This window comes from Protopterus annectens, chromosome 16.part0 (assembly GCF_019279795.1).
Source record: "Protopterus annectens isolate FY-2018-M chromosome 16.part0, PAN1.0, whole genome shotgun sequence".
In the NCBI taxonomy this organism is placed as follows: Eukaryota; Metazoa; Chordata; order Ceratodontiformes; family Protopteridae; genus Protopterus; species Protopterus annectens.
Window position 1 is genome coordinate 471,608,635 of NC_056750.1, and position 8,106 is coordinate 471,616,740.

Genomic DNA, 8,106 nt, shown 5'->3' on the forward strand with positions numbered 1-8,106 from the left:
TTTCACTTAATGTAAATTAAATATTTTATAAAGACTTCACAGAAATACAATCATTCAATAGGACCCCTCCATTCATGGAAATATTCACTTATATCTATTATATATAATGTTAAAACAGGGTAAAGATCCTACATCATGCTCTGAATATAAGCCTATATCACTTCTAAATGTAGGTTACTGAATATTCTTGAAATCATATATACCAGTATTAATAAGCTAAGACCAAGAGGGATTTATTAAGTTCAGACAAACTCAAAATTATATCAAAAGAATGGTAACATTATTGCTGCTGCCTATATGCCAATATTTATCTGTCCCAACTCTGCTTTCTTGCCTTTCATAAATGTGCAGGAAGCTAGTATTGTGCTTTTAATGATCAGAGAGTCTATAAAAGGATGGTGGCCAGGTTTGTGATGTGTTTATATCTCAATGTATGAATAAAACAAGAATATTTTGTCCGTTTGAGGTTATTTATGATTATTAAATAAGAATTTTTTCCATCAGCATATATATGACCTTACTGTGATTTTATTAATTCACTCATTGTTTGTCAGCCATTTTGTTTAAGATTGAGGGTAGTGTGCTTAGTACCTTTAATTACTGGAAACATCTAGCACCACAATTTGATAGTATGAATGAATTTAGATAATATATTTATAGATTGTTTTTTAGGCCATACTTTTTTCACTCAGACTCTAATAGCATTGTAAACACCTTGCTGTTAATGAGCAGATGGCCACACTAGTAAATTAATTAGCACACATATGGTTCTAATTATGCAGTTTTATAGATGAATCATTTAGGTATAAATTTTAGACATTTTGCAAATCACTTAGCTCTATGAATATTCAGACATTAATAAGGCATCTTTAAGCTACTTCTTATACTCTCCCTTCCCCTGTTGACACCCTCCAGTAAAAAAATTTGCAGAATATAGGCTAAACAGCAAATGGGCAAATTCCACAACAAAGTATTTAAGTCACATCAAATGAACATTTGACTCATATGTGTTGTATCTACTTTGCACTTGATGTTTTGTGCATTTTGCTGTGGTGGAGATTTAACAATAAAGACCACATAGTTTCAATATTTTATCTTTCATAGTTTTAAAGCAGGCATGACATAACATAAATAAAGTAGCACAAGGTTCTGATATAAACCTTAACCTGGCTGGTAATTGCATCTTTTAAGGAATTTATATTGTGTAAGCATTTATGCCTAGCCCATTAGATATTCTCTCTACAATTTTCTAAGTGCAATTTTATCAACTTCTTATCCTCCATGATACCTTTCTGATATCATTTGGTTGACCCAGTCACATATATTACTTTACACATTAATACCTTGTACATACATGAATGCAAATGCTTTTTTAACGAGCATCACAAGATTATCTATAACTATGTGATGACATGCAGTTGATTTGACCACATATGCATATTGTATCAACTTGTGTATAAATATTTGTGCATAAATACCTCTTAAGCATACATCATAACTCATCTGCTATCTTCCTTACTTAGTTTTCTTTTACCAACATTTGATACTGATATGAGAGACCATTTGGATAAAATCTGTTGCATAATGGTCAAGGTATTCTTCCATGCACAAGGTACAAGGTTCAATCCTGACCTCTGACCAATGCCTGTTTGGAGTTTGCATATTCTACCTATGTCTCTGTCAGGTTCCTCCCACCTTCAAAAAAACATGCTGAGTGTTTTTATCTCACTCTCACCAATGAATGGAGCTGTGGGCAGCAGCACAGACTCTACATGGTGCCCTATAGAGGGAAGATTTGTACATACCAACTGCTTTGGGCATCTATTGTGTTGCTAGGAGAACATGGATCACAGACTGTGCCACTTGATGGTGTAAAATATGGCTCTAAATGATTCAGTCATGTTTACTAATGTCACCAAAATAGGCATGGGTAGTTACCAGTGATAAGTGGGTTGAGGACCTGGCCTATTCTGACCTATAAAATGCTAATGGTGGGAGGGGTGTATATTCCCCTATTGGCCAATATGTGCCCACCCACCCAGCAGCCCTGGGTCTGATGAACGAAAGCTGGACATAGGTTCACTGACAGGACACAGCTTGGAAGTGGATGACATGATGATACAGAGGAGGCTGGACAACCTATCTAAGATTCAAGATGGAAGAACTGTGCAGTGAAGCCAGTTGGCTGAGATCCAGTGTCAACTACTCAGGAGGAGGAGGAGGAGGACAGGCTAGAAATGGTGTGGAAATTGTGGTGAGAAAGAGGCTTCAGAAGGCAGTGAGGTATGTCATCAGAATTAGTGACACACTTGTGGCAATCAGACTCCAGTGTAATGATAGGACAGTATTCGTAATCTCAGCCTATGCCCCATAGCAGGGTTGAGATAGTGAGAAAAAGTGCATTCAGACAGCAGCTGCAGGACCTACTAGATAAAGCAGAACAACAGGAACTGGTGGTGATAATGGGTGACTTGAATGCATGTAGCAAGGCAGCCAGAACAGGATATGAGGACTGCCTGGACCCACATGGGTGGGGCAACAGGAATAAAGAAGGAGAGGCCATTCTAGACTTCTGTCTGGCAAATGGCTTGATAGTAGCCAACACATGGTTCAGAATGAGAGACAGTTACAACAGCACATACAAGACTGGCCAACATGTAACTCAGGTAGACTTCCTCCTAGTAAGGAAAGGGCACTGGGGTAGTATCAGTGATTGCAAAGTGAAAGAAAAACAGTCAGCCCACAACATAAACCACTGGTTGCCACAATCAGCTGCAAGCAGTGGTCATAAAAGGCTCTAAGGTCAACAGACTGAAGACCTAGAATTTGACTGTAGAGAATGCACAACAGCTCTAGCACCCCCCAAAAAGGAGGAAATAGGTGAAGCTGAAGAAGAATGGCAGCACCTCAAAACAGCATGTGTGAGGACTACAGAACAGATATGTGGCCGAGCCAAATATGGAAATGTGGTATATAAGGAAACCTGATGGTGGCATGCAGAAGTCCAGGAAGTTATGAAAAGAAAGAAGGAGTGAAGGAAAAATTGGGAGATAGAAAACACCAGGCAAGGAAGGAATACTGGTTGGCTAATAAAGAAACTGAAAAATTAATTGCAGATGTCCATGATGAATGCTATTGCTGCTGCTTGCTTTTGGTTTCTTGTTAAAATAAAAGTCTAATTATTATTAACTTTGAGCAGTACTAATAAAATAACTTGTCTATGTTACAGACAACACATACAATACTGTACAGTTTATAGCTTTAATGTCTCAGGTTAAGCTTTTCAGACAGGATGAAAGATGTTCTCCAGTATACAGATCTAACAAGAAATCAGATCTAAAATCATACACTTTTAATGCCCTTTATATATTCTTCTGTACCATCTGGATCTTGTTCATGAAACAGTATGCTGTCATTAAATACCTTTGGAATCTGTTACTAATCTGTTGCAGTCTGTTACTTTGTATTTTCTAATGTCATACAGTCTGTTCTATTTTAATGTGAATAACTTTAGAGAGTCTTTCCTATTGTGAATGTTTCCATATGAAAGCACTTTTCTCATACTCCCTGCACCTGTTTCTTATCTGTTTGAACCAAGTACCAGACATTTTGTAATACATTCTGTCTGGGTGCCTTTTTGCTTTTTAGCTAAGAGCAGTTTAACACTTTAATATATACATGCTAACACACAGAAATGTACATGCATCTAAGTGACTATTTTTCCCTACATATATTCTACAAACAGAAGTGTACATGCATCTACCTAGCAAACAGAAGTGTGCATACACTTTTATAAATGTCTAAATATATATCTAACAATTTTCCCTTTTTATTTTAAAACACACAAAAGAGTTTACATTGATATGCATTTTTTGGTATTATGATTTATGTGAAACACATTAGGAAACAAAACCTTTAGTTTTTTTGATACAGCAAGTTAAAGCACAGTTTTATATTGTCAACACAATGATAACAACAATCACTACTAGAATTGAATGAATTATTTAATTTAACAACTTTTTTTTCCTTTTGAAGACCATTTTGTAAAATGCCCCACCAGTTATAAGTTGTATTTTGAAATTGCTGAATTAACTATTTGCATTTATTTATGACTTTATGTAATGATTTTAATGAAAAACCTACATTAATCAGTGATGTCTGTGGATTTCATTGCAAAGACATTGCAGCCTTACTTTTTGAAATAAACACATCCTAAATGTTAAGCGTTGATTTGTTACAATACATACACATGAACTGAGGAGCAAGTTTTGTGGACAGTTTAAAACTTGACAGCAAAAGTGTTTATTTACACAGATTTACAGAGTGTTATAGAAAGAGGAAAGTTTATACACTGAAGAATGCTGTTTACATATTAAATCATTTGTTGTACAGCATATGCCAATCATATTTATTATTTACTGTCAGCTTTGCTTGTATAGAATACTTTTGCACTTGTACATACATGGACTGTAGTGTAACCTTAGTCCAGTTTACAAACATAGTAACATTAATATTAAACTTCTTTCTTCTTCGCTAACCACTGCACCACCGTGGCCGCCCAGTAACATTAATATTAAACTGAAGCCTGTTAATTAAACATTTACTGGAACATTAAAATGTATTACTGTTTTTTTATATTTTTTTGCCTCACTACAGGACATGTTCATAGGTTCATAGGTAGGTACTAGGCTATTGGCCCTAGGGCCTATATAAGCCTAGCCAAAAAGGTACAATGGCTTTTGTCACCCAAGAAAATTATTTTCCTGTGCCCCTGTCGAGCAGAGCCACAGAGGTAATCCCTGGGGTGAATTTCCTATTTCCCATCCAGTCATCAAGATTTTATCTTGAAGAGTGCTACTGAGGAGCTTTGTTTGATATAGATAGGTAGTTTGTTCCAGAGTATGGGAATTTTCTGGGACAGGAATCTACCCCTTCAGCATATTCTGTTTATTGTGATGACAAGGTTTAGGTCCCTAGAGTGTGTAGCTCGGAGGGATTGGGATTTCTTTAAGTGGATCATGTCCAACAGCTCTGGGTTTGACATAGCTTTGTATGTTAGGCAGAGATCACCTCTGAGTAGGTGATATGCGACGGAGTAAAGCTGGTGTTTTCTGAGACAATCTGCGTAGGACATCTGTTTGAGGCTGGTAATCCTCTTTTTGAGGTATTTCTGTGGCCTTTCCAGTTGTTGTAGATGTCTTGTGAGGTACATACCAAAAGGGGAATTGTGCTCTATAATGGGTCTAATGAGTGAGGAGTACAGGGGAACAATGACCTCTTTTTTCCTTGATGAGAAACCTTTTGCGATGAGGTGTGCCATGTAGAAGGATTTTCTGGCTACTGTGGCGATGTGAGTATCAAAGGAAAGACTACTGTCCACCTGTGTCCCAAGGTCTCTTATCACACTTTCGGTGTTAAGTAGTCTACCACCTATGTGGTAGCTCATGAGTACAGAGTTTTTATCAAAGGGGATGACAATGCACTCTTTGGCATTCAGCTTGAGGCCATGGCTTTGACACCAGGCATCTGTCTCAGTGAGGCCCTTTTGTAGGATGTCCACATCATTAGGAGTTTCGATTACTGGTCCTAGTTTGCAGTCATCTGCGAAATTCATTAGCCAAAGACCTTCTGTGTTAGCCTGTACTTCAGAAAAGTAGATACCAAACAGGAGAGGACCCAGGACTTAACCCTGTGGTACTCCGCTTGTCACTGGTCTGAAGTCAGATTTGGAGTCTGCTACTTTCACAGTGTGTGTTCTGTCAGTGAGCCAGTTGGCAACCCATCTTGTGGCATAGGGATTTATACCTAGATTAGTGAGTTTATCTATAATTCCAGAGTGGGGGATGGTGTCAAAAGCCTTGGTGAGATCTAGATAGGCTGTGTGAACCACCTTACCCTCGTCTATGGCTTTGGTGACTGCTTCAAAGAAGTCTATCAGGTTTAGGAGACATGATCTGCCTTTCACAAACCCGAACTGGTTGAGATCCAGAGTTTGGAGATTACCAATGTCCTTGTTTATAAATTCCATGATGATACATTCCATGGCATTGCAGACCAGGCTCGTTAGGCTAATGGGGCGATAGTTCCTTGGGTCTGTGGTGGCTCCCCCTTTGTGTAATGGGATAACCATCACTGTGAGCCATTCAATGGGCACGCAGCCTGAGGTGATGCTATGATTGAACATGGTGCTTAGGTGGGGTGCCAGTTCATTCTGTAGTTCATGTAGAACGCAGCCTGGGATGTTGTCAGGTCCCATGGATGCTGTGTTCTTGGCTTTGGAGAGTGTGGTTTTTACCTGTGCAGTTGTGATTACAGGAACTTTGCATTCTTCTGGTATAGAGATGTGTCCTTTAGGGGGTGAGAGGGGGGTAAAGTTAGCACTGAACCTATCTGCCAGGATGTTGGCAATATCAGTTGGTTCTGTATATTTAGTGCCATTGTGCTGTAACTCAGAGCAGATCTGAGTGTTGCCATTGAGATTTTTGACATAGCTATAGAATGATTTGTGGCTGTCTTTTGAATCAGTGGTGATTTTGTTTTTGTAACTAGCTTTAGAGTATTTTATGAAGGATCTCAGCTACTTACCGAGGCTGACCAGGGATTTCCTCCAGTCATGGGATTTTACACTTTTTTGCTACAGTTTCTTTCTTCTGTTGTAGAGTTTGTTTATGGCAGGGGACCACCAGATTGGCTTCCTTTTTTGGAGGATAGCATCTTGGTTCTGTTAGGGATAGTACGATCCATGCACTTGTGTAAATGCCTATAAAGTGCATTTATGTAGGATTCAGCAGTCGTACCTCTATTGTCCATCTGCATGGGTGTCATGAAGTTTGCCACTCTTGTCTTAAGAAGCGTGAAGTTGGCTTTGGAGAAATTTTTTACTGTGATTTCCCTAATGGGGGTGGGGGCAGGATGTGAATGTCTAGTCTGATTACCTTGTGGTCGGATCTGACCAACGAGGAATTGACCTCTGGTGTGGAACACTGGTTGCCCATGTTGGTAATGACCAGGTCTAGGATATTGCTGCCCCTGGTGGGCATGTGAATAAGTTGATCCAAGGCACTGGAATTTATGAATTCCAGAAAACGCTGAGCAAAAGAGTTGGTACTTGAGTAGTTTTCCCAGTTAATGGTGGCGTAGTTGAAATCGCCCATTATTAGGGTGTTGGGTTGTACCGTAATATTTTCCAGTGTATCAAGAAATGAGGAGTGGGAATCCTGTGGCATGATGTGGGATCTGTAGCAAGTTACAATTTGGATTGCTGTCTTGCCCAGAGTTAGTTGCACTTGGATAATCTCAGTTGCATTATGCTGAACAACTAGCCTGGAGGTATGGATATCCTTAATGAATATGGACATGCCTCCGCCTTTAGTGTTTCAGTTCAGGTTAGGTGGCCAAAAGGTGTGGTATGAATTATAGCCTGGTAATGCAGGGGTGCTCTCTGGAGCCTTGAACCAGGTCTCTGTCACTGCACAGATGTCGATGTTCTCTATTTTAAGGACTGCCTCGAGTGAATGCATTTTGAGGTTTAGACTTCTAGCATTGAGTAGCATTACCCTCAGATTTTGATTGCTTGTACCTGTTACATTGGTGAATTTGTCATTTGAACCTTGCCTAAAAAAGGCTCTATAGGGGTGGCAAGAGTCTTAGCCAGTATCCAGAATCCCAAGGGCGACAGGTGCAGGCCATCTCTGGCAAAGCATCGTGGTCTGTCAATCACGTCATCCCAAGGCAGACAGATACTGGATCCCCTTAGAATGACACCAGAGCTTAGCCAATAGTTGAAGTCAATAATTTTGTCCTTGTACTGTGGTATCATTCTGGGTGATGGCAGGATGCTACTCAGGGCTAGGGTCATACCTGCCTGGACTGCAAGATTGGAGAGCTCCTCCATGTCTCTTTTCACGTAGTCCAGGGAGGTACATCTCAGGTCATTCACACCAACATGGACAATGACAGAGTCATATTTGTACTTGTTGTGGAGTAACCTGAGTGCGTGCATTATGTGGGGGATCCTTGCACCCGACAGGCAGCTGACAGTAACTTTCTCCTTGTTTAGCCTAGTGAGTGGAACATCAGTATACCTGACTATATAGTCACCTAGTG